Below are 22,126 nucleotides of genomic sequence, written 5' to 3'. Positions count from 1 at the left end.
GTGGGGCTGCGTAAAGGCTCCCCTGGGGAGTTCAGTTGTACCCAAAGCCTTCCTTTGGGGGCACTTTTGGATGGGCGAATGGGGCTCGTAACACATTTTCTGTGGACCGAGCTTTCAGTCGACTACCAGGCGTGCTAGGGCTATATATAGGCTTGCGGTGAAAGAGTGAACCCGGAGGGTCCAGTTGCATGTGGGGCTGCATAAAGGCTCCCCTGGGGAGTTCACTTGTACCCAAAGCCTTCCTTTGGGGGCACTTCTGGATGGGTGAATGGGGCTTGAAACGCATTTTCTGGAGCCCGATTTTTCAGTCTTCTGCCATCGTGGCTAGGGGTATATTTAGGGTTGCTCGTAAACAGTGAACAAGGAGGGTCCAGTTGCATGTGGGGCTGTGTAAAGGCTCCCCTGGGGAGTTCACTTGTACCCAAAGCCTTCCTCTGGGGGCACTTTTGGATGGGCGAATTAGGCTTTAAACGCATTTTCTGGGGCCCGAGTTTTCAGTCGACTGCCAGGTGGGCCAGGGCTATATTAAGGCTTGCGGTAAAGGAGTGAACCCGGAGGGTCCAGTTGCATGTGGGGCTGCATAAAGGCTCCCCTGGGGAGTTCAGTTGTACCCAAAGCTTTCCTTTGGGGGCACTTCTGGATGGGTGAATGGGGCTTGAAACGCTTTTTCTGTGGCCCGAGTTTTCAGTTTTCTGCCATGTTGGCTAATGCTATATTTAGGGTTGCTTGTAAACAGCAAACACGGGGGGTCCAGTTGCGTATGGGCCTGCATAAAGGCTCCCCTGGGGAGTTCACTTGTACCCAAAGCCTTCCTCTGGGGGCACTTTTGGATGGGCGAATTGGGCTTGTAGCACGTTTTTTGGGGCCCGATTTTTCAGTCGTCTGCCATGCGCGCCAGGGTTATATTTAGGGTTGCTGTAAAAGAGCAAATACGGAGGGTCCAGTTGCATGTGGGGCTGCATAAAGGCTCCCCTGGGGAGTTCAGTTGTACCCAAAGCCTTCCTTTGGGGGCACTTCTGTTTGGGCGAAAGGGGCTTGAAACGCTTTTTCTGTGGCCCGAGTTTTCAGTCTTCTGCCATGCTGGCTAGGGGTATATTTAGGGTTGCTTGTAAACAGCAAACACGGGGGGTCCAGTTGCGTATGGGCCTGCATAAAGGCTCCCCTGGGGAGTTCACTTGTACCCAAAGCCTTCCTCTGGGGGCACTTTTGGATGGGCGAATGGGGCTTGTAGCACGTTTTCTGGGGCCCGAATTTTCAGTCGTCTGCCATGCGGGCCAGGGTTATATTTAGGGTTGCTGTGAAAGAGCGAATACGGAGGGTCCAGTTGCATGTGAGGCTGCGTAAAGGCTCCCCTGGGGAGTTCACTTGTACCCAAAGCCTTCCTTTGGGGGCACTTCTGGATGGGTGAATGGGGCTTGAAACGCATTTTCTGGAGCCCAAGTTTTCAGTCTTCTGCCATGGTGGCTAGGGGTATATTTAGGGTTGCTCGTAAACAGTGAACAAGGAGGGTCCAGTTGCATGTGGGGCTGCGTAAAGGCTCCCCTGGGGAGTTCAGTTGTACCCAAAGCCTTCCTCTGGGGGCACTTTTGGATGGGCGAATTAGGCTTTTAATGCATTTTCTGGAGCCCGAGTTTTCAGTCGACTGCCAGGCGGGCCAGGGCTATATTTAGGGTTGCTGTGAAAGAGCGAATACGGAGGGTCCAGTTGCATGTGGGGCTGCGTAAAGGCTCCCCTGGGGAGTCCAGTTGTACCCAAAGCCTTCCTTTGGGGCACTTTGGGATGGTCCAAGGGGAATCGTTATGCGTTTTCTGAGGCCCGCTTTTTCAGTCTTCTCCCATTGTGCCGAGGGCTATATTTAGGCTTGCATTGAAAGAGTGAACCCGGAGGGTCCAGTTGCATGTGGGGCTGCGTAAAGGCTCCCCTGGGGATTTCACTTGTACCCAAAGCCTTCCTTTGGGGGCACTTCTGGATGGGCGAAAGGGGCTTGAAACGCATTTTCTCGGGCCCGAGTTTTCAGTCGACTGCCAGGCGGGCCAGGGCTATATTTAGGGTTGGTGTGAAAGAGTGAACCCTTAGGGTCCAGTTGCATGTGGGGCTGCATAAAGGCTCCCCTGGGGAGTTCACTTGTACCCAAAGCCTTCCTTTGGGGGCACTTCTGGATGGGTGAATGGGGCTTGAAACGCATTTTCTGGAGCCCGAGTTTTCAGTCTTCTGCCATGGTGGCTAGGGGTATATTTAGGGTTGCTCATAAACAGTGAACAAGGAGGGTCCAGTTGCATGTGGGGCTGCATAAAGGGTCCCCTTGGGAATTCACTTGTACCCAAAGCCTTCCTTTGGGGGCACTTCTGGATGGGCGAAAGGGGCTTGAAACGCTTTTTCTGTGGCCCGAGTTTTCAGTCGACTGCCAGGCGGGCCAGGGCTATATTTAGGGTTGCTGTGAAAGAGCGAATACGGAGGGTCCAGTTGCATGTGGGGCTGCGTTGAGGCTCCCCTGGGGAGTCCAGTTGTACCCAAAGCCTTCCTTTGGGTGCACTTTTGGATGGTCCAAGGGGAATCGCAATGCGTTTCCTGAGGCCCGCTTTTTCAGTCTTCTCCCATTGTGCCGAGGACTATATTTAGGCTTGCGGTGAAAGAGTGAACCCGGAGGGTCCAGTTGCATGTGGGGCTGCATAAAGGCTCCCCTGGGGAGTTCACTTGTACCCAAAGCCTTCCTTTGGGGGCACTTCTGGATGGGTGAATGGGGCTTGAAACGCATTTTCTGGAGCCCGAGTTTTCAGTCTTCTGCCATGGTGGCTAGGGGTATATTTAGGGTTGCTCGTAAACAGTGAACAAGGAGGGTCCAGTTGCATGTGGGGCTGCGTAAAGGCTCCCCTGGGGAGTTCAGTTGTACCCAAAGCCTTCCTTTGGGGGCACTTCTGGATGGGTGAATGGGGCTTGAAACGCATTTTCTGGAGCCCGAATTTTCAGTCTTCTGCCATGGTGGCTAGGGGTATATTTAGGGTTGCTCGTAAACAGTGAACAAGGAGGGTCCAGTTGCATGTGGGGCTGCGTAAAGGCTCCCCTGGGGAGTTCAGTTGTACCCAAAGCCTTCCTCTGGGGGCACTTTTGGATGGGCGAATTAGGCTTTTAATGCATTTTCTGTGGCCCGAGTTTTCAGTCGACTGCCAGGCGGGCCAGGGCTATATTTAGGGTTGCTGTGAAAGAGCGAATACGGAGGGTCCAGATGCATGTGGGGCTGCGTTAAGGCTCCCCTGGGGAGTCCAGTTGTACCCAAAGCCTTCCTTAGGGGGCACTTTGGGATGGTCCAAAGGGAATCGCAATGCGTTTTCGGAGGCCCGCTTTTTCAGTCTTCTCCCATTGTGCCGAGGGATATATTTAGGGTTGCTGAGAAAGAGTGAACCCGGAGGGTCCAGTTGCATGTGGGGCTGCATAAAGGCTCCCCTGGGGAGTTCACTTGTACCCAAAGCCTTCCTTTGGGGGCACTTCTGGATGGGTGAATGGGGCTTGAAACGCATTTTCTGGAGCCCGAGTTTTCAGTCTTCTGCCATGGTGGCTAGGGGTATATTTAGGGTTGCTCATAAACAGTGAACAAGGAGGGTCCAGTTGCATGTGGGGCTGCATAAAGGCTCCCCTTAAGAATTCACTTGTACCCAAAGCCTTCCTTTGGGGGCACTTCTGGATGGGCGAAAGGGGCTTGAAACGCTTTTTCTGGAGCCCGAGTTTTCAGTCTTCTGCCATGCTGGCTAGGGTTATATTTAGAGTTGCTGTAAAGAGTGAACACGGAGGGTCCAGTTGCATGTGGGGCTGCATAAAGGCTCCCCTGGGGAGTTCAGATGTACCCAAAGCCTTCCTTTGGGGGCACTTTAGGATGGGTGAATGGGGCTCGTAACACATTTTCTGTGGCTCGAACTTTCAGTCTTCTGCCATGGTGGCTAGGGCTATATTTAGGCTTGCGGTGAAAGAGTAAACCCGGAGGGTCCAGTTGCATGTGGGGCTGCATAAAGGCTCCCCTGGGGAGTTCACTTGTACCCAAAGCCTTCCTTTGGGGGCACTTTAGGATGGGTGAATGGGGCTCGTAACACATTTTCTGTGGCTCGAACTTTCAGTCGACTGCCAGGCGTGCTAGGGCTATATTTAGGCTTGCGGTGAAAGAGTGAACCCGGAGGGTCCAGTTGCATGTGGGGCTGCATAAAGGCTCCCCTGGGGAGTTCAGTTGTACCCAAAGCCTTCCTTTGGGGGCACTTCTGGATGGGTGAATGGGGCTTGAAACGCATTTTCTGGAGCCCAAGTTTTCAGTCTTCTGCCATGGTGGCTAGGGGTATATTTAGGGTTGCTCGTAAACAGTGAACAAGGAGGGTCCAGTTGCATGTGGGGCTGCGTAAAGGCTCCCCTGGGGAGTTCAGTTGTACCCAAAGCCTTCCTCTGGGGGCACTTTTGGATGGGCGAATTAGGCTTTTAATGCATTTTCTGGAGCCCGAGTTTTCAGTCGACTGCCAGGCGGGCCAGGGCTATATTTAGGGTTGCTGTGAAAGAGCGAATACGGAGGGTCCAGTTGCATGTGGGGCTGCGTAAAGGCTCCCCTGGGGAGTCCAGTTGTACCCAAAGCCTTCCTTTGGGGGCACTTTGGGATGGTCCAAGGGGAATCGTTATGCGTTTTCTGAGGCCCGCTTTTTCAGTCTTCTCCCATTGTGCCGAGGGCTATATTTAGGCTTGCATTGAAAGAGTGAACCCGGAGGGTCCAGTTGCATGTGGGGCTGCGTAAAGGCTCCCCTGGGGATTTCACTTGTACCCAAAGCCTTCCTTTGGGGGCACTTCTGGATGGGCGAAAGGGGCTTGAAACGCATTTTCTCGGGCCCGAGTTTTCAGTCGACTGCCAGGCGGGCCAGGGCTATATTTAGGGTTGGTGTGAAAGAGTGAACCCTTAGGGTCCAGTTGCATGTGGGGCTGCATAAAGGCTCCCCTGGGGAGTTCACTTGTACCCAAAGCCTTCCTTTGGGGGCACTTCTGGATGGGTGAATGGGGCTTGAAACGCATTTTCTGGAGCCCGAGTTTTCAGTCTTCTGCCATGGTGGCTAGGGGTATATTTAGGGTTGCTCATAAACAGTGAACAAGGAGGGTCCAGTTGCATGTGGGGCTGCATAAAGGGTCCCCTTGGGAATTCACTTGTACCCAAAGCCTTCCTTTGGGGGCACTTCTGGATGGGCGAAAGGGGCTTGAAACGCTTTTTCTGTGGCCCGAGTTTTCAGTCGACTGCCAGGCGGGCCAGGGCTATATTTAGGGTTGCTGTGAAAGAGCGAATACGGAGGGTCCAGTTGCATGTGGGGCTGCGTTGAGGCTCCCCTGGGGAGTCCAGTTGTACCCAAAGCCTTCCTTTGGGTGCACTTTTGGATGGTCCAAGGGGAATCGCAATGCGTTTCCTGAGGCCCGCTTTTTCAGTCTTCTCCCATTGTGCCGAGGACTATATTTAGGCTTGCGGTGAAAGAGTGAACCCGGAGGGTCCAGTTGCATGTGGGGCTGCATAAAGGCTCCCCTGGGGAGTTCACTTGTACCCAAAGCCTTCCTTTGGGGGCACTTCTGGATGGGTGAATGGGGCTTGAAACGCATTTTCTGGAGCCCGAGTTTTCAGTCTTCTGCCATGGTGGCTAGGGGTATATTTAGGGTTGCTCGTAAACAGTGAACAAGGAGGGTCCAGTTGCATGTGGGGCTGCGTAAAGGCTCCCCTGGGGAGTTCAGTTGTACCCAAAGCCTTCCTTTGGGGGCACTTCTGGATGGGTGAATGGGGCTTGAAACGCATTTTCTGGAGCCCGAATTTTCAGTCTTCTGCCATGGTGGCTAGGGGTATATTTAGGGTTGCTCGTAAACAGTGAACAAGGAGGGTCCAGTTGCATGTGGGGCTGCGTAAAGGCTCCCCTGGGGAGTTCAGTTGTACCCAAAGCCTTCCTCTGGGGGCACTTTTGGATGGGCGAATTAGGCTTTTAATGCATTTTCTGTGGCCCGAGTTTTCAGTCGACTGCCAGGCGGGCCAGGGCTATATTTAGGGTTGCTGTGAAAGAGCGAATACGGAGGGTCCAGATGCATGTGGGGCTGCGTTAAGGCTCCCCTGGGGAGTCCAGTTGTACCCAAAGCCTTCCTTAGGGGGCACTTTGGGATGGTCCAAAGGGAATCGCAATGCGTTTTCGGAGGCCCGCTTTTTCAGTCTTCTCCCATTGTGCCGAGGGATATATTTAGGGTTGCTGAGAAAGAGTGAACCCGGAGGGTCCAGTTGCATGTGGGGCTGCATAAAGGCTCCCCTGGGGAGTTCACTTGTACCCAAAGCCTTCCTTTGGGGGCACTTCTGGATGGGTGAATGGGGCTTGAAACGCATTTTCTGGAGCCCGAGTTTTCAGTCTTCTGCCATGGTGGCTAGGGGTATATTTAGGGTTGCTCATAAACAGTGAACAAGGAGGGTCCAGTTGCATGTGGGGCTGCATAAAGGCTCCCCTTAAGAATTCACTTGTACCCAAAGCCTTCCTTTGGGGGCACTTCTGGATGGGCGAAAGGGGCTTGAAACGCTTTTTCTGGAGCCCGAGTTTTCAGTCTTCTGCCATGCTGGCTAGGGTTATATTTAGAGTTGCTGTAAAGAGTGAACACGGAGGGTCCAGTTGCATGTGGGGCTGCATAAAGGCTCCCCTGGGGAGTTCAGATGTACCCAAAGCCTTCCTTTGGGGGCACTTTAGGATGGGTGAATGGGGCTCGTAACACATTTTCTGTGGCTCGAACTTTCAGTCTTCTGCCATGGTGGCTAGGGCTATATTTAGGCTTGCGGTGAAAGAGTAAACCCGGAGGGTCCAGTTGCATGTGGGGCTGCATAAAGGCTCCCCTGGGGAGTTCACTTGTACCCAAAGCCTTCCTTTGGGGGCACTTTAGGATGGGTGAATGGGGCTCGTAACACATTTTCTGTGGCTCGAACTTTCAGTCGACTGCCAGGCGTGCTAGGGCTATATTTAGGCTTGCGGTGAAAGAGTGAACCCGGAGGGTCCAGTTGCATGTGGGGCTGCATAAAGGCTCCCCTGGGGAGTTCACTTGTACCCAAAGCCTTCCTTTGGGGGCACTTCTGGATGGGTGAATGGGGCTTGAAACGCATTTTCTGGAGCCCAAGTTTTCAGTCTTCTGCCATGGTGGCTAGGGGTATATTTAGGGTTGCTCGTAAACAGTGAACAAGGAGGGTCCAGTTGCATGTGGGGCTGCGTAAAGGCTCCCCTGGGGAGTTCAGTTGTACCCAAAGCCTTCCTCTGGGGGCACTTTTGGATGGGCGAATTAGGCTTTTAATGCATTTTCTGGAGCCCGAGTTTTCAGTCGACTGCCAGGCGGGCCAGGGCTATATTTAGGGTTGCTGTGAAAGAGCGAATACGGAGGGTCCAGTTGCATGTGGGGCTGCGTAAAGGCTCCCCTGGGGAGTCCAGTTGTACCCAAAGCCTTCCTTTGGGGGCACTTTGGGATGGTCCAAGGGGAATCGTTATGCGTTTTCTGAGGCCCGCTTTTTCAGTCTTCTCCCATTGTGCCGAGGGCTATATTTAGGCTTGCATTGAAAGAGTGAACCCGGAGGGTCCAGTTGCATGTGGGGCTGCGTAAAGGCTCCCCTGGGGATTTCACTTGTACCCAAAGCCTTCCTTTGGGGGCACTTCTGGATGGGCGAAAGGGGCTTGAAACGCATTTTCTCGGGCCCGAGTTTTCAGTCGACTGCCAGGCGGGCCAGGGCTATATTTAGGGTTGGTGTGAAAGAGTGAACCCTTAGGGTCCAGTTGCATGTGGGGCTGCATAAAGGCTCCCCTGGGGAGTTCACTTGTACCCAAAGCCTTCCTTTGGGGACACTTCTGGATGGGTGAATGGGGCTTGAAACGCATTTTCTGGAGCCCGAGTTTTCAGTCTTCTGCCATGGTGGCTAGGGGTATATTTAGGGTTGCTCATAAACAGTGAACAAGGAGGGTCCAGTTGCATGTGGGGCTGCATAAAGGGTCCCCTTGGGAATTCACTTGTACCCAAAGCCTTCCTTTGGGGGCACTTCTGGATGGGCGAAAGGGGCTTGAAACGCTTTTTCTGTGGCCCGAGTTTTCAGTCGACTGCCAGGCGGGCCAGGGCTATATTTAGGGTTGCTGTGAAAGAGCGAATACGGAGGGTCCAGTTGCATGTGGGGCTGCGTTAAGGCTCCCCTGGGGAGTCCAGTTGTACCCAAAGCCTTCCTTTGGGTGCACTTTTGGATGGTCCAAGGGGAATCGCAATGCGTTTCCTGAGGCCCGCTTTTTCAGTCTTCTCCCATTGTGCCGAGGACTATATTTAGGCTTGCGGTGAAAGAGTGAACCCGGAGGGTCCAGTTGCATGTGGGGCTGCATAAAGGCTCCCCTGGGGAGTTCACTTGTACCCAAAGCCTTCCTTTGGGGGCACTTCTGGATGGGTGAATGGGGCTTGAAACGCATTTTCTGGAGCCCGAGTTTTCAGTCTTCTGCCATGGTGGCTAGGGGTATATTTAGGGTTGCTCGTAAACAGTGAACAAGGAGGGTCCAGTTGCATGTGGGGCTGCGTAAAGGCTCCCCTGGGGAGTTCAGTTGTACCCAAAGCCTTCCTTTGGGGGCACTTCTGGATGGGTGAATGGGGCTTGAAACGCATTTTCTGGAGCCCGAGTTTTCAGTCTTCTGCCATGGTGGCTAGGGGTATATTTAGGGTTGCTCGTAAACAGTGAACAAGGAGGGTCCAGTTGCATGTGGGGCTGCGTAAAGGCTCCCCTGGGGAGTTCAGTTGTACCCAAAGCCTTCCTCTGGGGGCACTTTTGGATGGGCGAATTAGGCTTTTAATGCATTTTCTGTGGCCCGAGTTTTCAGTCGACTGCCAGGCGGGCCAGGGCTATATTTAGGGTTGCTGTGAAAGAGCGAATACGGAGGGTCCAGATGCATGTGGGGCTGCGTTAAGGCTCCCCTGGGGAGTCCAGTTGTACCCAAAGCCTTCCTTAGGGGGCACTTTGGGATGGTCCAAAGGGAATCGCAATGCGTTTTCGGAGGCCCGCTTTTTCAGTCTTCTCCCATTGTGCCGAAGGCTATATTTAGGCTTGCGGTGAAAGAGTGAACCCGGAGGGTCCAGTTGCATGTGGGGCTGCATAAAGGCTCCCCTGGGGAGTTCACTTGTACCCAAAGCCTTCCTTTGGGGGCACTTCTGGATGGGTGAATGGGGCTTGAAACGCATTTTCTGGAGCCCGAGTTTTCAGTCTTCTGCCATGGTGGCTAGGGGTATATTTAGGGTTGCTCATAAACAGTGAACAAGGAGGGTCCAGTTGCATGTGGGGCTGCATAAAGGCTCCCCTTAAGAATTCACTTGTACCCAAAGCCTTCCTTTGGGGGCACTTCTGGATGGGCGAAAGGGGCTTGAAACGCTTTTTCTGGAGCCCGAGTTTTCAGTCTTCTGCCATGCTGGCTAGGGTTATATTTAGAGTTGCTGTAAAGAGTGAACACGGAGGGTCCAGTTGCATGTGGGGCTGCATAAAGGCTCCCCTGGGGAGTTCAGATGTACCCAAAGCCTTCCTTTGGGGGCACTTTAGGATGGGTGAATGGGGCTCGTAACACATTTTCTGTGGCTCGAACTTTCAGTCGACTGCCAGGCGTGCTAGGGCTATATTTAGGCTTGCGGTGAAAGAGTAAACCCGGAGGGTCCAGTTGCATGTGGGGCTGCATAAAGGCTCCCCTGGGGAGTTCACTTGTACCCAAAGCCTTCCTTTGGGGGCACTTCTGGATGGGTGAATGGGGCTTGAAACGCATTTTCTGGAGCCCGAGTTTTCAGTCTTCTGCCATGGTGGCTAGGGGTATATTTAGGGTTGCTCATAAACAGTGAACAAGGAGGGTCCAGTTGCATGTGGGGCTGCATAAAGGGTCCCCTTGGGAATTCACTTGTACCCAAAGCCTTCCTTTGGGGGCACTTCTGGATGGGCGAAAGGGGCTTGAAACGCTTTTTCTGTGGCCCGAGTTTTCAGTCGACTGCCAGGCGGGCCAGGGCTATATTTAGGGTTGCTGTGAAAGAGCGAATACGGAGGGTCCAGTTGCATGTGGGGCTGCGTTAAGGCTCCCCTGGGGAGTCCAGTTGTACCCAAAGCCTTCCTTTGGGTGCACTTTTGGATGGTCCAAGGGGAATCGCAATGCGTTTTCTGAGGCCCGCTTTTTCAGTCTTCTCCCATTGCGCTGAGGGCTATATTTAGGCTTGCGGTGAAAGAGTGAACCCGGAGGGTCCAGTTGCATGTGGGGCTGCATAAAGGCTCCCCTGGGGAGTTCACTTGTACCCAAAGCCTTCCTTTGGGGGCACTTCTGGATGGGTGAATGGGGCTTGAAACGCATTTTCTGGAGCCCAAGTTTTCAGTCTTCTGCCATGGTGGCTAGGGGTATATTTAGGGTTGCTCATAAACAGTGAACAAGGAGGGTCCAGTTGCATGTGGGGCTGCATAAAGGGTCCCCTTGGGAATTCACTTGTACCCAAAGCCTTCCTTTGGGGGCACTTTTGGATGGGCGAAAGGGGCTTGAAACGCTTTTTCTGTGGCCCGAGTTTTCAGTCGACTGCCAGGCGGGCCAGGGCTATATTTAGGGTTGCTGTGAAAGAGCGAATACGGAGGGTCCAGTTGCATGTGGGGCTGCGTTAAGGCTCCCCTGGGGAGTCCAGTTGTACCCAAAGCCTTCCTTTGGGGGCACTTTTGGATGGTCCAAGGGGAATCGCAATGCGTTTTCTGAGGCCCGCTTTTTCAGTCTTCACCCATTGCGCTGAAGGCTATATTTAGGCTTGCGGTGAAAGAGTGAACCCGGAGGGTCCAGTTGCATTTGGGGCAGCATAAAGGCTCCCCTGGGGAGTTCACTTGTACCCAAAGCCTTCCTTTGGGGGCACTTCTGGATGGGTGAATGGGGCTTGAAACGCATTTTCTGGAGCCCGAGTTTTCAGTCTTCTGCCATGGTGGCTAGGGGTATATTTAGGGTTGCTCGTAAACAGTGAACAAGGAGGGTCCAGTTGCATGTGGGGCTGCATAAAGGCTCCCCTGGGGAGTTCAGTTGTACCCAAAGCCTTCCTTTGGGGGCACATCTGGATGGGCGAATTAGGCTTTTATTGCATTTTCTGGGGCCCGAGGTTTCAGTCGACTGCCAGGCGGGCCAGGGCTATATTTAGGGTTGCTGTGAAAGAGCGAATACGGAGGGTCCAGTTGCATGTGGGGCTGCGTTAAGGCTCCCCTGGGGAGTCCAGTTGTACCCAAAGCCTTCCTTTGGGAACACTTTGGGATGGTCCAAGGGGAATCGCAATGCGTTTTCTGAGGCCCGCTTTTTCAGTCTTCTCCCATTGCGCCGAGGGCTATATTTAGGCTTGCGGTGAAAGAGTGAACCCGGAGGGTCCAGTTGCATGTGGGGCTGCATAAAGGCTCCCCTGGGGAGTTCACTTGTACCCAAAGCCTTCCTTTGGGGGCACTTCTGGATGGGTGAATGGGGCTTGAAACGCATTTTCTGGAGCCCGAGTTTTCAGTCTTCTGCCATGGTGGCTAGGGGTATATTTAGGGTTGCTCGTAAACAGTGAACAAGGAGGGTCCAGTTGCATGTGGGGCTGCGTAAAGGCTCCCCTGGGGAGTTCAGTTGTACCCAAAGCCTTCCTTTGGGGGCACTTCTGGATGGGTGAATGGGGCTTGAAACGCATTTTCTGGAGCCCGAGTTTTCAGTCTTCTGCCATGGTGGCTAGGGGTATATTTAGGGTTGCTCGTAAACAGTGAACAAGGAGGGTCCAGTTGCATGTGGGGCTGCGTAAAGGCTCCCCTGGGGAGTTCAGTTGTACCCAAAGCCTTCCTTTGGGGGCACTTCTGGATGGGTGAATGGGGCTTGAAACGCATTTTCTGGAGCCCGAGTTTTCAGTCTTCTGCCATGGTGGCTAGGGGTATATTTAGGGTTGCTCGTAAACAGTGAACAAGGAGGGTCCAGTTGCATGTGGGGCTGCGTAAAGGCTCCCCTGGGGAGTTCAGTTGTACCCAAAGCCTTCCTTTGGGGGCACTTCTGGATGGGTGAATGGGGCTTGAAACGCATTTTCTGGAGCCCGAGTTTTCAGTCTTCTGCCATGGTGGCTAGGGGTATATTTAGGGTTGCTCATAAACAGTGAACAAGGAGGGTCCAGTTGCATGTGGGGCTGCATAAAGGGTCCCCTTGGGAATTCACTTGTACCCAAAGCCTTCCTTTGGGGGCACTTCTGGATGGGCGAAAGGGGCTTGAAACGCTTTTTCTGTGGCCCGAGTTTTCAGTCGACTGCCAGGCGGGCCAGGGCTATGTTTAGGGTTGCTGTGAAAGAGCGAATACGGAGGGTCCAGTTGCATGTGGGGCTGCGTTAAGGCTCCCCTGGGGAGTCCAGTTGTACCCAAAGCCTTCCTTTGGGAACACTTTGGGATGGTCCAAGGGGAATCGCAATGCGTTTTCTGAGGCCCGCTTTTTCAGTCTTCTCCCATTGCGCCGAGGGCTATATTTAGGCTTGCGGTGAAAGAGTGAACCCGGAGGGTCCAGTTGCATGTGGGGCTGCATAAAGGCTCCCCTGGGGAGTTCACTTGTACCCAAAGCCTTCCTTTGGGGGCACTTCTGGATGGGTGAATGGGGCTTGAAACGCATTTTCTGGAGCCCGAGTTTTCAGTCTTCTGCCATGGTGGCTAGGGGTATATTTAGGGTTGCTCGTAAACAGTGAACAAGGAGGGTCCAGTTGCATGTGGGGCTGCGTAAAGGCTCCCCTGGGGAGTTCAGTTGTACCCAAAGCCTTCCTTTGGGGGCACTTCTGGATGGGTGAATGGGGCTTGAAACGCATTTTCTGGAGCCCGAGTTTTCAGTCTTCTGCCATGGTGGCTAGGGGTATATTTAGGGTTGCTCGTAAACAGTGAACAAGGAGGGTCCAGTTGCATGTGGGGCTGCGTAAAGGCTCCCCTGGGGAGTTCAGTTGTACCCAAAGCCTTCCTTTGGGGGCACTTCTGGATGGGTGAATGGGGCTTGAAACGCATTTTCTGGAGCCCGAGTTTTCAGTCTTCTGCCATGCTGGCTAGGGGTATATTTAGGGTTGCTCATAAACAGTGAACAAGGAGGGTCCAGTTGCATGTGGGGCTGCATAAAGGGTCCCCTTGGGAATTCACTTGTACCCAAAGCCTTCCTTTGGGGGCACTTCTGGATGGGCGAAAGGGGCTTGAAACGCTTTTTCTGTGGCCCGAGTTTTCAGTCGACTGCCAGGCGGGCCAGGGCTATATTTAGGGTTGCTGTGAAAGAGCGAATACGGAGGGTCCAGTTGCATGTGGGGCTGCGTTAAGGCTCCCCTGGGGAGTCCAGTTGTACCCAAAGCCTTCCTTTGGGTGCACTTTTGGATGGTCCAAGGGGAATCGCAATGCGTTTTCTGAGGCCCGCTTTTTCAGTCTTCTCCCATTGCGCTGAGGGCTATATTTAGGCTTGCGGTGAAAGAGTGAACCCGGAGGGTCCAGTTGCATGTGGGGCTGCATAAAGGCTCCCCTGGGGAGTTCACTTGTACCCAAAGCCTTCCTTTGGGGGCACTTCTGGATGGGTGAATAAGGCTTGAAACGCATTTTCTGGAGCCCGAGTTTTCAGTCTTCTGCCATGGTGGCTAGGGGTATATTTAGGGTTGCTCGTAAACAGTGAACAAGGAGGGTCCAGTTGCATGTGGGGCTGCATAAAGGCTCCCCTGGGGAGTTCAGTTGTACCCAAAGCCTTCCTTTGGGGGCACATCTGGATGGGCGAATTAGGCTTTTATTGCATTTTCTGGGGCCCGAGTTTTCAGTCGACTGCCAGGCGGGCCAGGGCTATATTTAGGGTTGCTGTGAAAGAGCGAATACGGAGGGTCCAGTTGCATGTGGGGCTGCGTTAAGGCTCCCCTGGGGAGTCCAGTTGTACCCAAAGCCTTCCTTTGGGAACACTTTGGGATGGTCCAAGGGGAATCGCAATGCGTTTTCTGAGGCCCGCTTTTTCAGTCTTCTCCCATTGCGCCGAGGGCTATATTTAGGCTTGCGGTGAAAGAGTGAACCCGGAGGGTCCAGTTGCATGTGGGGCTGCATAAAGGCTCCCCTGGGGAGTTCACTTGTACCCAAAGCCTTCCTTTGGGGGCACTTCTGGATGGGTGAATGGGGCTTGAAACGCATTTTCTGGAGCCCGAGTTTTCAGTCTTCTGCCATGGTGGCTAGGGGTATATTTAGGGTTGCTCGTAAACAGTGAACAAGGAGGGTCCAGTTGCATGTGGGGCTGCATAAAGGCTCCCCTGGGGAGTTCAGTTGTACCCAAAGCCTTCCTTTGGGGGCACTTCTGGATGGGTGAATGGGGCTTGAAACGCATTTTCTGGAGCCCGAGTTTTCAGTCTTCTGCCATGGTGGCTAGGGGTATATTTAGGGTTGCTCGTAAACAGTGAACAAGGAGGGTCCAGTTGCATGTGGGGCTGCGTAAAGGCTCCCCTGGGGAGTTCAGTTGTACCCAAAGCCTTCCTCTGGGGGCACTTTTGGATGGGCGAATTAGGCTTTTAATGCATTTTCTGTGGCCCGAGTTTTCAGTCGACTGCCAGGCGGGCCAGGGCTATATTTAGGGTTGCTGTGAAAGAGCGAATACGGAGGGTCCAGATGCATGTGGGGCTGCGTTAAGGCTCCCCTGGGGAGTCCAGTTGTACCCAAAGCCTTCCTTAGGGGGCACTTTGGGATGGTCCAAAGGGACTCGCAATGCGTTTTCGGAGGCCCGCTTTTTCAGTCTTCTCCCATTGTGCCGAGGGCTATATTTAGGCTTGCGGTGAAAGAGTGAACCCGGAGGGTCCAGTTGCATGTGGGGCTGCATAAAGGCTCCCCTGGGGAGTTCACTTGTACCCAAAGCCTTCCTTTGGGGGCACTTCTGGATGGGTGAATGGGGCTTGAAACGCATTTTCTGGAGCCCGAGTTTTCAGTCTTCTGCCATGGTGGCTAGGGGTATATTTAGGGTTGCTCATAAACAGTGAACAAGGAGGGTCCAGTTGCATGTGGGGCTGCATAAAGGCTCCCCTTAAGAATTCACTTGTACCCAAAGCCTTCCTTTGGGGGCACTTCTGGATGGGCGAAAGGGGCTTGAAACGCTTTTTCTGGAGCCCGAGTTTTCAGTCTTCTGCCATGCTGGCTAGGGTTATATTTAGAGTTGCTGTAAAGAGTGAACACGGAGGGTCCAGTTGCATGTGGGGCTGCATAAAGGCTCCCCTGGGGAGTTCAGATGTACCCAAAGCCTTCCTTTGGGGGCACTTTAGGATGGGTGAATGGGGCTCGTAACACATTTTCTGTGGCTCGAACTTTCAGTCGACTGCCAGGCGTGCTAGGGCTATATTTAGGCTTGCGGTGAAAGAGTAAACCCGGAGGGTCCAGTTGCATGTGGGGCTGCATAAAGGCTCCCCTGGGGAGTTCACTTGTACCCAAAGCCTTCCTTTGGGGGCACTTCTGGATGGGTGAATGGGGCTTGAAACGCATTTTCTGGAGCCCGAGTTTTCAGTCTTCTGCCATGGTGGCTAGGGGTATATTTAGGGTTGCTCATAAACAGTGAACAAGGAGGGTCCAGTTGCATGTGGGGCTGCATAAAGGGTCCCCTTGGGAATTCACTTGTACCCAAAGCCTTCCTTTGGGGGCACTTCTGGATGGGCGAAAGGGGCTTGAAACGCTTTTTCTGTGGCCCGAGTTTTCAGTCGACTGCCAGGCGGGCCAGGGCTATATTTAGGGTTGCTGTGAAAGAGCGAATACGGAGGGTCCAGTTGCATGTGGGGCTGCGTTAAGGCTCCCCTGGGGAGTCCAGTTGTACCCAAAGCCTTCCTTTGGGGGCACTTTTGGATGGTCCAAGGGGAATCGCAATGCGTTTTCTGAGGCCCGCTTTTTCAGTCTTCTCCCATTGCGCTGAGGGCTATATTTAGGCTTGCGGTGAAAGAGTGAACCCGGAGGGTCCAGTTGCATGTGGGGCTGCATAAAGGCTCCCCTGGGGAGTTCACTTGTACCCAAAGCCTTCCTTTGGGGGCACTTCTGGATGGGTGAATGGGGCTTGAAACGCATTTTCTGGAGCCCGAGTTTTCAGTCTTCTGCCATGGTGGCTAGGGGTATATTTAGGGTTGCTCATAAACAGTGAACAAGGAGGGTCCAGTTGCATGTGGGGCTGCATAAAGGGTCCCCTTGGGAATTCACTTGTACCCAAAGCCTTCCTTTGGGGGCACTTTTGGATGGGCGAAAGGGGCTTGAAACGCTTTTTCTGTGGCCCGAGTTTTCAGTCGACTGCCAGGCGGGCCAGGGCTATATTTAGGGTTGCTGTGAAAGAGCGAATACGGAGGGTCCAGTTGCATGTGGGGCTGCGTTAAGGCTCCCCTGGGGAGTCCAGTTGTACCCAAAGCCTTCCTTTGGGGGCACTTTTGGATGGTCCAAGGGGAATCGCAATGCGTTTTCTGAGGCCCGCTTTTTCAGTCTTCACCCATTGCGCTGAAGGCTATATTTAGGCTTGCGGTGAAAGAGTGAACCCGGAGGGTCCAGTTGCATGTGGGGCTGCATAAAGGCTCCCCTGGGGAGTTCACTTGTACCCAAAGCCTTCCTTTGGGGGCACTTCTGGATGGGTGAATGGGGCTTGAAACGCATTTTCTGGAGCCCGAGTTTTCAGTCTTCTGCCATGGTGGCTAGGGGTATATTTAGGGTTGCTCGTAAACAGTGAACAAGGAGGGTCCAGTTGCATGTGGGGCTGCATAAAGGCTCCCCTGGGGAGTTCAGTTGTACCCAAAGCCTTCCTTTGGGGGCACATCTGGATGGGCGAATTAGGCTTTTATTGCATTTTCTGGGGCCCGAGTTTTCAGTCGACTGCCAGGCGGGCCAGGGCTATATTTAGGGTTGCTGTGAAAGAGCGAATACGGAGGGTCCAGTTGCATGTGGGGCTGCGTTAAGGCTCCCCTGGGGAGTCCAGTTGTACCCAAAGCCTTCCTTTGGGAACACTTTGGGATGGTCCAAGGGGAATCGCAATGCGTTTTCTGAGGCCCGCTTTTTCAGTCTTCTCCCATTGCGCCGAGGGCTATATTTAGGCTTGCGGTGAAAGAGTGAACCCGGAGGGTCCAGTTGCATGTGGGGCTGCATAAAGGCTCCCCTGGGGAGTTCACTTGTACCCAAAGCCTTCCTTTGGGGGCACTTCTGGATGGGTGAATGGGGCTTGAAACGCATTTTCTGGAGCCCGAGTTTTCAGTCTTCTGCCATGGTGGCTAGGGGTATATTTAGGGTTGCTCGTAAACAGTGAACAAGGAGGGTCCAGTTGCATGTGGGGCTGCATAAAGGCTCCCCTGGGGAGTTCACTTGTAAACAAAGCCTTCCTTTGGGGGCACTTCTGGATGGGCGAAAGGGGCTTGAAACGCTTTTTCTGGAGCCCGAGTTTTCAGTCTTCTGCCATGCTGGCTAGGGGTATATTTAGGGTTGCTGTAAAGAGCGAACACGGAGGGTCCAGTTGCATGTGGGGCTGCGTAAAGGCTCCCCTGGGGAGTTCAGTTGTACCCAAAGCCTTCCTCTGGGGGCACTTTTGGATGGGCGAATGGGGCTCGTAACACATTTTCTGTGGCCCGAGCTTTCAGTCGACTGCCAGGCGTGCTAGGGCTATATTTAGGCTTGCGGTGAAAGAGCGAATACGGAGGGTCCAGTTGCATGTGGGGCTGCATAAAGGCTCCCCTGGGGAGTTCACTTGTACCCAAAGCCTTCCTTTGGGGGCACTTCTGGATGGGTGAATGGGGCTTGAAACGCATTTTCTGGAGCCCGAGTTTTCAGTCTTCTGCCATGGTGGCTAGGGGTATATTTGGGTTGCTCGTAAACAGTTAACAAGGAGGGTCCAGTTGCATGTGGGGCTGCGTAAAGGCTCCCCTGGGGAGTTCAGATGTACCCAAAGCCTTCCTTTGGGGGCACTTTTGGATGGGCGAATTAGGCTTTTAACGCATTTTCTGGGGCCCAAGTTTTCAGTCGACTGCCAGGCGGGCCAGTGCTATATTTAGGGTTGCTGTGAAAGAGCGAATACGGAGGGTCCAGATGCATGTGGGGCTGCGTTAAGGCTCCCCTGGGGAGTCCAGTTGTACCCAAAGCCTTCCTTTGGGGGCACTTTTGGATGGTCCAAGGGGAATCGTTATGCGTTTTCGGAGGCCCGCTTTTTCAGTCTTCTCCCATTGCGCCGAGGGCTATATTTAGGCTTGCGGTGAAAGAGTGAACCCGGAGGGTCCAGTTGCATGTGGGGCTGCATAAAGGCTCCCCTGGGGAGTTCACTTGTACCCAAAGCCTTCCTTTGGGGGCACTTCTGGATGGGTGAATGGGGCTTGAAACGCATTTTCTGGAGCCCGAGTTTTCAGTCTTCTGCCATGCTGGCTAGGGGTATATTTAGGGTTGCTCGTAAACAGTGAACAAGGAGGGTCCAGTTGCATGTGGGGCTGCGTAAAGGCTCCCCTGGGGAGTTCAGTTGTACCCAAAGCCTTCCTCTGGGGGCACATCTGGATGGGCGAATTAGGCTTTTATTGCATTTTCTGGGGCCCGAGTTTTCAGTCGACTGCCAGGCGGGCCAGGGCTATATATAGGGTTGCTGTGAAAGAGCGAATACGGAGGGTCCAGTTGCATGTGGGGCTGCGTTAAGGCTCCCCTGGGGAGTCCAGTTGTACCCAAAGCCTTCCTTTGGGGGCACTTTTGGATGGGCGAATGGGGCTCGTAACACATTTTCTGTGGCCCGAGCTTTCAGTCGACTGCCAGGCGTGCTAGGGCTATATTTAGGCTTGCGGTGAAAGAGTGAACCCGGAGGGTCCAGTTGCATGTGGGGCTGCATAAAGGCTCCCCTGGGGAGTTCACTTGTACCCAAAGCCTTCCTTTGGGGGCACTTCTGGATGGGTGAATGGGGCTTGAAACGCATTTTCTGGAGCCCGAGTTTTCAGTCTTCTGCCATGGTGGCTAGGGGTATATTTAGGGTTGCTCGTAAACAGTGAACAAGCAGGGTCCAGTTGCATGTGGGGATGCATAAAGGCTCCCCTGGGGAGTTCACTTGTAACCAAAGCCTTCCTTTGGGGGCACTTCTGGATGGGCGAAAGGGGCTTGAAACGCTTTTTCTGTGGCCCGAGTTTTCAGTCTTCTGCCATTTTGGCTAGGGGTATATTTAGGGTTGCTGTAAAGAGCGAACACGGAGGGTCCAGTTGCATGTGGGGCTGCGTAAAGGCTCCCCTGGGGAGTTCAGTTGTACCCAAAGCCTTCCTCTGGGGGCACTTTTGGATGGGCGAATGGGGCTCGTAACACATTTTCTGTGGCCCGAGCTTTCAGTCGACTGCCAGGCGTGCTAGGGCTATATTTAGGCTTGCGGTGAAAGAGCGAATACGGAGGGTCCAGTTGCATGTGGGGCTGCATAAAGGCTCCCCTGGGGAGTTCACTTGTACCCAAAGCCTTCCTTTGGGGGCACTTCTGGATGGGTGAATGGGGCTTGAAACGCATTTTCTGGAGCCCGAGTTTTCAGTCTTCTGCCATGGTGGCTAGGGGTATATTTAGGGTTGCTCGTAAACAGTGAACAAGGAGGGTCCAGTTGCATGTGGGGCTGCGTAAAGGCTCCCCTGGGGAGTTCAGATGTACCCAAAGCCTTCCTTTGGGGGCACTTTTGGATGGGCGAATTAGGCTTTTAACGCATTTTCTTGGGCCCGAGTTTTCAGTCGACTGCCAGGCGGGCCAGGGCTATATTTAGGGTTGCTGTGAAAGAGCGAATACGGAGGGTCCAGTTGCATGTGGGGCTGCATAAAGGCTCCCCTGGGGAGTCCAGTTGTACCCAAAGCCTTCCTCTGGGGGCACTTTTGGATGGTCCTAGGGGGAATCATTATGCGTTTTCGGAGGCCAGCTTTTTCAGTCTTCTCCCATTGCGCCGAGGGCTATATTTAGGCTTGCGGTGAAAGAGTGAACCCGGAGGGTCCAGTTGCATGTGGGGCTGCATAAAGGCTCCCCTGGGGAGTTCACTTGTACCCAAAGCCTTCCTTTGGGGGCACTTCTGGATGGGTGAATGGGGCTTGAAACGCATTTTCTGGAGCCCGAGTTTTCAGTCTTCTGCCATGGTGGCTAGGGGTATATTTAGGGTTGCTCGTAAACAGTGAACAAGGAGGGTCCAGTTGCATGTGGGGCTGCATAAAGGCTCCCCTGGGGAGTTCACTTGTACCCAAAGCCTTCCTTTGGGGGCACTTCTGGATGGGCGAAAGGGGCTTGAAACGCTTTTTCTGTGGACCGAGTTTTCAGTCTTCTGCCATGCTGGCTAGGGTTATATTTAGGGTTGCTGTAAAGAGCGATCAGGGAGGGTCCAGTTGCATGTGGGGCTGCGTAAAGGCTCCCCTGGGGAGTTCAGTTGTACCCAAAGCCTTCCTCTGGGGGCACTTTTGGATGGGCGAATGGGGCTCGTAACACATTTTCTGTGGCCCGAGCTTTCAGTCGACTGCCAGGCGTGCTAGGGCTATATTTAGGCTTGCGGTGAAAGAGCGAATACGGAGGGTCCAGTTGCATGTGGGGCTGCATAAAGGCTCCCCTGGGGAGTTCAGTTGTACCCAAAGCCTTCCTTTGGGGGCACTTCTGGATGGGTGAATGGGGCTTGAAACGCATTTTCTGGAGCCCGAGTTTTCAGTCTTCTGCCATGGTGGCTAGGGGTATATTTAGGGTTGCTCGTAAACAGTGAACAAGGAGGGTCCAGTTGCATGTGGGGCTGCGTAAAGGCTCCCCTGGGGAGTTCAGATGTACCCAAAGCCTTCCTTTGGGGGCACTTTTGGATGGGCGAATTAGGCTTTTAATGCATTTTCTGTGGCCCGAGTTTTCAGTCGACTGCCAGGCGGGCTACGGCTATATTTAGGGTTGCTGTGAAAGAGCGAATACGGAGGGTCCAGTTGCATGTGGGGCTGCGTTAAGGCTCCCCTGGGGAGTCCAGTTGTACCCAAAGCCTTCCTTTGGGGGCACTTTTGGATGGTCCAAGGGGAATCGTTATGCGTTTTCGGAGGCCCGCTTTTTCAGTCTTCTCTCATTGCGCCGAGGGCTATATTTAGGCTTGCGGTGAAAGAGTGAACCCGGAGGGTCCAGTTGCATGTGGGGCTGCATAAAGGCTCCCCTGGGGAGTTCACTTGTACCCAAAGCCTTCCTTTGGGGGCACTTCTGGATGGGTGAATAAGGCTTGAAACGCATTTTCTGGAGCCCGAGTTTTCAGTCTTCTGCCATGGTGGCTAGGGGTATATTCAGGGTTGCTCGTAAACAGTGAACAAGGAGGGTCCAGTTGCATGTGGGGCTGCGTAAAGGCTCCCCTGGGGAGTTCAGTTGTACCCAAAGCCTTCCTTTGGGGGCACTTTTGGATGGGCGAATTAGGCTTTTAACGCATTTTCTGGGGCCCGAGTTTTCAGTCGACTGCCAGGCGGGCCAGGGCTATATTTAGGGTTGCTGTGAAAGAGCGAATACGGAGGGTCCAGTTGCATGTGGGGCTGCATAAAGGCTCCCCTGGGGAGTACAGTTGTACCCAAAGCCTTCCTCTGGGGGCACTTTTGGATGGTCCTAGGGGGAATCGTTATGCGTTTTCGGAGGCCAGCTTTTTCAGTCTTCTCCCATTGCGCCGAGGGCTATATTTAGGCTTGCGGTGAAAGAGTGAACCCGGAGGGTCCAGTTGCATGTGGGGCTGCATAAAGGCTCCCCTGGGGAGTTCACTTGTACCCAAAGCCTTCCTTTGGGGGCACTTCTGGATGGGTGAATGGGGCTTGAAACGCATTTTCTGGAGCCCGAGTTTTCAGTCTTCTGCCATGGTGGCTAGGGGTATATTTAGGGTTGCTCGTAAACAGTGAACAAGGAGGGTCCAGTTGCATGTGGGGCTGCATAAAGGCTCCCCTGGGGAGTTCACTTGTACCCAAAGCCTTCCTTTGGGGGCACTTCTGGATGGGCGAAAGGGGCTTGAAACGCTTTTTCTGTGGACCGAGTTTTCAGTCTTCTGCCATGCTGGCTAGGGTTATATTTAGGGTTGCTGTAAAGAGCGATCAGGGAGGGTCCAGTTGCATGTGGGGCTGCGTAAAGGCTCCCCTGGGGAGTTCAGTTGTACCCAAAGCCTTCCTCTGGGGGCACTTTTGGATGGGCGAATGGGGCTCGTAACAC

The sequence above is a fragment of the Anas acuta genome, unplaced genomic scaffold, assembly GCF_963932015.1.
Source record: "Anas acuta unplaced genomic scaffold, bAnaAcu1.1 SCAFFOLD_51, whole genome shotgun sequence".
Lineage (NCBI taxonomy): Eukaryota > Metazoa > Chordata > Aves > Anseriformes > Anatidae > Anas > Anas acuta.
The sequence above is the reverse complement of the archived record's forward strand: the minus strand, read 5'-3'. Positions refer to the sequence as shown.